General features: G+C 30.6%; 1 long non-coding RNA gene and 1 pseudogene across 1 annotated transcript; both read right to left on the reverse strand.

Moving 5' to 3' along the window:
* Positions 1-1697: 1697 nt before the first annotated feature.
* On the reverse strand, positions 1698-5342 carry LOC145584714 (uncharacterized). The gene is made up of 2 exons (XR_014100398.1): positions 5080-5342; positions 1698-1994 (listed from the first exon to the last, which is right to left on the reverse strand). It is a non-coding gene; the product is annotated as an uncharacterized LOC145584714 (long non-coding RNA).
* A 3312-nt stretch (positions 5343-8654) lies between these two features.
* On the reverse strand, positions 8655-10117 carry LOC145584715 (glucan endo-1,3-beta-glucosidase-like; annotated as a pseudogene).

The following is a 10117-nucleotide window of genomic DNA, read 5'->3' on the forward strand; positions in this document are numbered from 1 at the left end:
GTTTAGGAAATTTAACGAATTCGGAAAATCAAAGCATACTCTATATATCTTCTTCTCCTTCTACTAACATCCTTTTCAGCTTTCTCTTTGATCTTATTCAGCGCAAACATAATTAATTTAACCTCTTTGAAAATTAATCAGATTTTTTTAATAGCAAAAATTACACAAAGGTGACTCTTAATCCCGACCCTTTACGATAATCCCTAGATTGAGAAGTTCAAATTCGATGATATAATAAAGAAAGAAAAGTCTAACTTGCTTCAATGGAGAAGAAAGCTCAGAAGTCGCTTCAATGGAGAAGAAAGCTCGGATGTCGCTTCAATGGAGAATCCGGAGTACATGTCTAAATGGAGGAGAAAGAAAGGGGTGCAGCGTTATGTTGAAAAATCAAAATGAAAGGGAAATGTAGTCAAACAAATGAGTGGAGGTGAGGAAATTCGGGAGAGGAAGAGGAAATTAAGTAATTTTCTTCTTTGTTTTACAGCAGTCAACAAGGGCAACAGGATAAAAAAGAAATAAAGAAAATAGGAAAAAAAATAAGCGAGGGTAAAATAGTCACTACACTGTAGAATTGAAATAGTAACACATGTTGTGGGATTTATAAGGGAGAGGATTTTTAAAAAATGATTTTTGAACGATATTTCAGTAAGAACCTGAAACCTTGGGGTTTTATCCGGATCGAACCAAAAACCCGGAATAATACCCGGAATTCTTGATTTTTAAGGATCGGGACTGTATCTGAATCTACAGGTTCAATCCAAACAAGTAAGCAGGTTTCACGTATGGGTCATTTTATGTACAGTCATCACAATATATCAAACTTTTATATTGTATAATTAATCAATTTACATTGATCGAAATCAATAAGAAAATTTTCAAAATAACGGTATACCAACTGAGTTATCCCTTAATTGTTTTCATTTGAAAAACATAATCGTACAAAATCTTGAAAGAAAACAACGCCAAAGCATTAAAAATACAAATTCCTATGTTTTTTATGACTGAGTAAATTTTCAAAAAATACTACATGTTTTGAACGATTTAATAAACAAATGGTAGAATTTATAAAATAAGCATTACGATACATATTAGGCTTTCCTATAATCAGATAAATTTAATTAAATAAATATTGATACGACGCAAAAACTCGACATAATTTATGATAAATAGATATTTGTTCATATATATATAAATATAAAATTTTGAAAATGAAAATCTCAAATTAATCAAACACAACATATAAGGGGAAGGCTTATATTATGATATGATATGGCTTCTTATGTGAATACTTGATTGTATGCCCAACATCAATTATATATAGAAGATAAGGATGGTGGCCAAAAGGTATGGTTAGAAGATGGTAGAACTAAAAATTTTTCATATTTCTTGTGGCTATAATGACATAATGTTCTCTAAAGTTCATGATCTATTTGCTTCCAATTTCATGTATTCTCTAGAATGTTCAATGATTTTGCATAATATTGCTTCCACTTTAGAATAATTGACACAATTTAACCTTTTTCACTATTTATATGTTGACTTTGACGATAATTTTATTATTAATTTATCAAAAGAAATATATCATATTTTGGAATAGGTATTTATATAAAGTTAAATTAATATTGAATTCTCAATCCTGAAAACATTCAGCAGAACTAAATTAAGAAAAGTACAGCAAGTGATATGCCAGGATAACCTACATGCAAATCAGTCTCCAATAAAAAACAGAAGTGCTTATTGCAAGCATGAAATAAAACATCAAACAATCAACAGTAATCATCTAAATTCGATTTCATAGTCGATTGCCAAAACTCATGACAAAAAAGCCTCGTAATCTGATTGGCAGAAATTAACAAAAAAACCAAAGGTATTTATTAGATTCAAGGCTGAGTTCAATATATTCTGAAGACTGGAGGGACTTTTGCAAGCTGAAACATATTTTAATTCTGCTCTTCTTGCTTTTCAATAAAAGTCCTCTTGATCCAACCCCAGGGCTGCAAAAAAGAACAGAAATGGTTAGATAAGGGAAAAATAGCATGTACAGCAGTACAGCTAATGAATGATAACCAAATTTATGCATAACATACTAAAAAATGATATAACAGAAATTCCATGTCTTCCAGGTTATGATTGTAGATGAATCATATGTATATTTAAGATCAAAAGGAAACATCTTGTATTGTTACATAGGAACTATTTAAACTATGACCACCAAATTCTGAGAAAGCACTTTTTTTTACGAGACTGACAAGTACTTTGATCAGCCCATCTAAGGAATATTATACAAGGGTATCTTAAAAGACAGATTCCAAATGAACTCTTTCCATCCAAAACAAACAGCGGCACAAACTAAATAAGGCTGTTCAGAAAAAGTTGTCAGAATTCCTCCCGTAAGTAATGCATCATTGGTTTGTCATTAGTTTCCCTAAGTCCCATATTAAAACCGAGTAATGGCGAGTGTCACAATAATAAAACCCAAATCCTTCATTATGAGGGATAAGATATGGTGTTTCCACAGGTTTTTGTGATTAGTTTATCTAAACTTATTTAAATTGAGTGGTGGAGGGAGTTACAATAATCAAATCTTATATGAGTCACATCCTTTCATTATGAAGGCTTTATACATGGTGTTTCCATAGGTTCATTGGTACCACTAATACAAGCATGTCACGCAACTGAGAAACACAAACAAGCAAGCACTAAAAAATATCAAAGCCACTAGATTTAGATCCAAAGATTCTGTTATACACCTCTTGTCAAAAGTCCTAGTCGATCCATAGCCAAATTTCCATGCTCAGTTAGATCAAAAGAGTCTTTTATACACCTCTTGACACATAAGTCAAATTCATTACTGATAAAAAAACCCTCATCAATAATCCTACCCAAACTTTTAAAAGTACATACCAATTACTGAGTGCAAGTGCCATCACAACATAAGACCTAGACTCTAAAAGTTATAGAGCAGAGGCTGGTAGGATAACTGCTAGTGAGATGTTTTAAAAAGTTGCTAATGGGGCTAGTTTTGAGCCATGACTTCCAATTTCCAAACCAGTAATAGAACTAGTGTCACTTGAGATGGGATGTTTTAAAAAGTTGCTAATGGGGCTAGTTTTGAGCCATGACTTCCAATTTCCAAACCAGTAATAGAACTAGTGTCACTTGAGATGGATGAGGGGGTTGGTACAGCTCCAATTTAGATCCAAAACATCATAGAACTCAGGTCCCCTGTACTTTATCTCTTCGATGTAAATTCAAACTAAACAATATTCCAAAAATACACAAACAAATGCATCAGAATAGGAATTCTACAGCACCACCAATCTGGATTTCCTAGATGAATTTGCAGCCAAAGCATATCCTTGAAATAACTTTAAATACAAAAGTTCAGCTCAAACTTATAGCTTAAATAAGCCACTCACCTACTTCACGCCATCCATGCTTTAAACATAAATAATACAAACACCATAACCCATAAACCATTTTACAGCTTAGTCTCCTCCAATCTCTCAAGTAATTTAATAAGAATCCAAAACCTAAGCAAGAAATGCCAGTATCAAAGATATTTCAGGTGTCAACTTGCTTCAAAATTTCCAAGGAAAAAGTGCTCCTTCATTATCCTCAAGAGGACTTTCAAAGAGTTCTAAAATTTTCTCAACAATCTCATACATTATGATTGATCTAACAACAAGAAATTAGAAAGGTTTTGCTTCAAAGCATATCAAAGTGGAAAAAAAACGCTGCCCCTAAAAAATACTTCTTTTCTTTTTACTAGCACCATTTAGGGTTTTCCTGTAAACCAATGCATATCTTTGATGGTAAATATGTATAATCTTCACTTATAAAGAGTATAATGAGTTGATATTTTAAAAGTATCAATTGATTTGAATTTGATAAGATTCCAAATAACTACACAATTACTTGCATATAAATCACAAAACATGATAAAAAAAAAAAAAAAATTGTGAATAGGGTATAAGTCTAAATGGTACAAGTTATACAGAATGGAGGAAGTACTATGTGTATAACAATGATTTTTAGAAAGAGATTTCCCTATAAAAGCATATTGCAGATCGGTGAGTAAAAACCTAGTCCCATAGAGGTTCATTTATGATTTGCAATCAAATTCACAAGTCATTACATGTCTGTATATATCACTGCTTCATATTTCACCAATCCTGCCCCATAAAAGTAGCTAATACTGCAAATTTAGCTGCTCAAGTGTTTGCCAATGCTAACTTCAGATGGAGGCAACAATTCACAAGGACAACACATGGGGATAATCTCTTCAAGGAACGAGTCAAATGGGAAATAGGGAATCACAAATCCTCTTAAACCAATGACTTAGAATGAAAAAATAACAATTTGCTTCAACCAAAAAGGTCAACCAGAAAGCTAAATGTTTGAGCACATATTTTGATTAAAGAGGACAATGTTTCTTTTATATCATCCAAATTGACCCAAATAACCAAATCACACGCATTTCTCCATAAATGAGCATAAATTAGAAGTTAACAAGACAAGAAATCACATCCAAGTATCAGACTCAATTATCAAATAACAAAGTTCCATCTTATGAAGTGTTAAGGTATCCATACCGATGCTGGGATGTCAAGGATTCAACACTAGTATAGAATACATAAACACAATTGAAGAGTCCAATCAAACACACTCGTAAATTAGAACCCTATTACATAATTCATGCAATTCATGATGCAAACCAAAATAACATTTAATCATCAACTAATCCCAAAGATTTAAACCCAAAAAGTTCTTCAACAATTCTGCTATTAATTACTTGAACATAGTCAACCTTCACTTTCTACCCACCTTTATAGATGTAAATCAACCCAAAACAAACCAAAAATGCAATACAATAATACACATAATTGCATCAAATCAATTCACACCCATCAGATCTAATCCCAACTTCTATCAAACCAAAATCAAAAGGATTTCATCACCCCACAAACAAATCCCACTCAATCAAAAAACCCAGATGAAAAATCACGCAAAAAATTCAAATTTCAATCAAATTAACCAAAAAAATCAACAAAATAATAAGGGAGGAAAGAGAAAAACCTGAACAAGATAAAGGCCAGCAGTGGCGGCAGCAACACCCCAACCAACGGCAGCTTTGATATCGGTAGGTTGAGGTCTCATAGATGGCTTCAAAAACTTGAACATTCCAGTTGATGATGCTCCAACCATTTTCAGAAAATTCCCCCTTTTTTTTTCAAACTTTTTGGATTTTGGTAAGAACCCTAAAATTGAAGGAGATGAATTTGCGATTTCAGATGTTAAATTGGGTCAGATTTCAATGTTTAATTTTGTATTTGAGTATTCCGAAGAACAAGAGGACTTTGTCAGGCCCATTATCAAAGCTTTAAGATTATATAATTTAATGAGGGAATATGCTACAAGAATGGGCATTTGGTCTAGTGGTATGATTCCCGCTTAGGGTGCGAGAGGTCCCGATTTCAATTCTCGGAATGCCCCTTTTTTTCCATTTGATCTTTATATAAATTGGTTTGATCACCTTTTTTTTTTTTTTTTTTTTTTTGAAACAATTGGTTTGATCACTTAGTAATACTTCATTAGTTTTTCAGCTTTTTCAATCCCCAAGATGTATGTAGAAAAAACGAAATTTAAGTAATTGAAAGCGTTTCATTGATATACTTAATGAATTGAAATTTTATGTCTAAGTGGTAGTAATGGGTAAAAATTTGAAAGTGATAACCAATCATGAGTTATATAATATGAATTCAAACTATACATAATATTTTCTTAACACATTATATACAAATATCAAACTTAATATTTTTACCAATTAGCTTAATAAATAAATAAATCTCAAATCGCATTCGATCTCCTAATAAAATGCTCAAAACATTAATATCAAATTAGTTAAATGCGAAAGGGACCTTAAAATTATAAGAGTGTATGAAAAAAGGAAAAGTAGTCTTCAACACCATCAAAAGCATCATGAGTCGTTAAGCATCGTGACCTAGCTGGTGTGCCCATGGACTACCTAGGCACGACCTTCATTCCTTTGTATAAAATTATTTTAAAAAGGCTAAAGATTTTCAATGAACACCACATTGACAATAATACAATAATGAGTCATTTGATGGATCAAACAAGTTCCAAATGAGCTAGGATTTGGGGTTCCTCTATATATCAAGTGCTTTGAGTTTTCTTGTGTATAAAATTCTAGCTAGTATTAGTCCAGAACTATATTGTAAGTATTTGCAGTGAGGTGTGTGGAAACTCATATATATATATATATATATATATATATATATATATATATATATATATATATATATATATATATATATATATATATATATATAAATATATATATATATATATATATATATATATATATATATATATATATATATATACATAAATATATATATATATATATATATATATATATATATATATATATATATATATACATATATATATATATATATATATATATATATATATATATATATATATATATATATATATATATATATATATATATATATATATTAATACTACCATTAATTTTCTTTGGAGTTGAAAACATTCTAGATATTATGAGTAGAATTATAATATTTTAGAAAGAGAAAGAAGGACTATAAATATACATACCCGACAACATTATTAGAGGGCTGAACAAAGTGATATTATAGCAAATATTTTAAAATACTAATAGAAAAATTGCTATGGTAACCATTAGAGTTTAAAATGAGGATTCGAAATAAAATGATATTTTGGTTTTAATTCTATATTAGAGTTTACTTCTTATTTGTTCATTATCTAAGGATACAAATTTATAGCATGTAGTTCATTAAAAAAAACAAGAGATATTAATAGAGTTGGGGAAAAATTGAAATGAGAAAATAAAGAAAAAAGAATTTGTAGTTCATTAAAAAAAAACAAGAGATACTAATAGAATATATGTGATGATAGATTAAAAAATTAGTAATATATTAATTTTAACGTTTCTAATTATTTTATGCAATAAAACGTGATATATTCCTTTAAGATAAATTATAATACCTGTAAGATGCTAACTACTCACACACCATGCGCTACTTGGCCACCCTTAGTGCTAAACAAAGCTTCGGAATGTCATTACTAGATGAGTAAATATAGTATTTTTATCTGTTTATCTATTTATTTTCAACGGTATTCAAATTTATTTTTATTGAAAAATTAAAATTCATGACAATACTAAAGATTAAATCATTATAGTGTTAGTTAAATGTTATGTTAGATAATTAATAATAAAGTGACTGAGTTTAGAGATAGATTGATTGAGTGAACAAACCCTATTTTATTTTAAACAAAGTTGTAAGCCCATGCGAGGTACAAATTTGGATATTTGAACAAAAGTACTCATTAGTGAAAGTTGTTACAATACAAAATTGTTATACAAATTGTGATTTTTTTGAATAATTGATAATGTTGATTATTCATATCTTATGTATGTTATTGTTATTATAGAGAAGATAATAAGCTTGTGGATTCATTTGTTTGATCGTTGTTTTGTAGTAAGGATTAACTAGTTGCTTACTTATCATCGATCCAATTTTTTTTTTCAAAACAATTAACTCAATATTTTAAGTTTTGAATTCAATTGAAAGTACAAATTCGAGAGACATGTGCAATTCAAAGGGTATTATGTTATCCAAGAAATCCCAATTATTCTCATTTTGTATCAAGTTTGTGGTAGAACAATTTTCATAATAATAATAATTAGTTTGTTAAATTAGATTCGTTTCATTGTGTAGCTATATAAATTAATTTTTTTAAAATTTTTTATAAACATGTACGTATTATAAAATAGTTACATTTAAAAATATGTCTTAAAAACCGTAAAAAATATATTGTAATATGCACTATATGTTGAGGGCTCCAATGTTCAAGATCAATAATGCTACAATGTCGTTTTCCAATTGAAAAAAGAGACCAATATTATTGCCTTCTATTTCAAGTATCCTAAAATGACCATTATTATGGAGTACAAGACTAAAATAATTACAATAATTAATATGAAAGATTGAAAATGCTACTTATAAGACTTAATTAGTCTTATAAAATGAAAACAAAAGTAAATCAAGTCAAACTTGAATTAGAAAAGCAAGACCACTCCCTTGAGTCCCTTACCCTTCTTGTGTGTTACGCAATATTCATACTTACAAGCCATGCATAAATCTTGAGAACTTTTAATCCAACAATACAAAGCTTAAAATTGAAGGGATAATGTCATACGAATACCTTTTAATCCAACTCTTACTTTTTTATTTGTTTGGTTAAATCATTGAAAGAAATCACTTGAACATTATAATGAATTAAGTATTTAAATTACTCATAAATAATGGTAATTGTTATCCAAACCTTCCAGTTAAACATTTGATAATAATAATAATGTGGTTGAATTGAATTCGTTCCCAATCAATATACACCATTACCAAACATGAGAATTGTAGTTGCATGTTACATAATCACACAAAACATATACGGAGTATTAAAAGCCCAAAATATAAAAATTTTATTTCTTATCATGCATGATCAAATTAGTATTCGTAACAAAGGGAAGTTACTCTTATTTAATTAATACTACTCCAAAAAACTAAATAGTAAATTAAACTACATAAATTATATGAATAATACAATTGCCATCAGAATATATATCACTTGAATTCTTTTTTGATAAAATGTAATCTATGGATTGAAATTAAGTGGACCATACTTAGGTTGTTGATCAGGAGTAAAGAGTCCAAAATGCTGCTCACTTGGAGCTCCTGGTTTGTTATCTTCATCAAACATAGCAAACAAATATGTCTCAATTCCTTGCCCTGGTTTCAATGGAGTCCCCTGCTTCACATGGCCGATCACGTTCCGATATTAAGTCCCTGCATTCTCAACCGTGGCATCGTCTCCACCTTCGGACGGCCATCCAGTCTCTGACACCACAATCCCTGCATTAGGTGCACCCGCCTTCCCTAGAGCCGCGTACACGCCATCCACAATCGCGTCGAATAAGTTCTGATAGTCCCTTCCACTGTCAGAAAACACAGAACCAGGTGCAGTAAATAATGCATAGTCCAGCCTTATATTTTGCTTGTCACTAATGCGAGCAAAGTACGGTAAACATTAATCAACAGAGGCGAACCATTGCTAGTTAAAAAGTTGATTATCGGGGTAATGTATCCTACATTACTGAATTCAGTGGTAGATGGTGGGAAGTATTTGTGAGTAAGCTCGTATCAATAGCTGTCGAAACCAAGATCTGTCCACCCAAGTTGTTTGCAACGAGTGCATTGAGAATGTTCTGCATTGCTGGTAACACAGCAGGGGCTTCCTGATAATCAGGATGGATTTCATTACCGACTGAAATGTACTTGATCACAGTCGCAAAAGAGACGACCTTGGTTTGCACCTACTGGGTGGCAGCTGCTGGGTCGGAGGCTATAGATGTAAGGTCTCTGTTAGCGATACCGACAATGGTTTTGATGCCCGAACCTTGTAGGGCTTGGAGAGCTGCTATATTGGGATTAAAGAGCCTCATAGTTCCTATTGCATTGGATTTATAAAGGTTTATAACATCTTGGTCGGACGGCAAGTTATCTGCAACATTACCGTAGCATACTCCAGCTTGTCCCACTGCATATATATATAATCATGAATAATATAAGGTTTAAATTATATTATCCTTTATGTAAAATATAAAGGAGAGCAAGAAAAGAAAAGACTAGCTATTTAAATAAAATGATCCGAAATGTGTTCGCTTCAACTTATTTAAATCATATTAAAGCATAAACTAGAATTTTTATTAGTTTGTGTATTCATAAAATCTTCGAAAATTACAAATCATAAATTGAATTTCACTTGATTCATTATTGTAAAAATAACTTCAAATTTTAATCATAATTAGAGCAAACCAAATTAAACCAAGTCAGATCAAAACAATTCGAAAAAAATAAAATTAGACCAACTAGACTAAAACTAGTGAAACTTAATACTTGTAATTACAATTAGATTATGTACCTGTTTGGTGTACATTACGGAGTAAGTATACCATAACAAGCAATAGCATCGCAGTAGCAGCCAT

Source organism: Chenopodium album, chromosome 16 (genome assembly GCF_948465745.1).
Source record: "Chenopodium album chromosome 16, dcCheAlbu1.1, whole genome shotgun sequence".
NCBI classification, from domain to species: Eukaryota; Viridiplantae; Streptophyta; class Magnoliopsida; order Caryophyllales; family Amaranthaceae; genus Chenopodium; species Chenopodium album.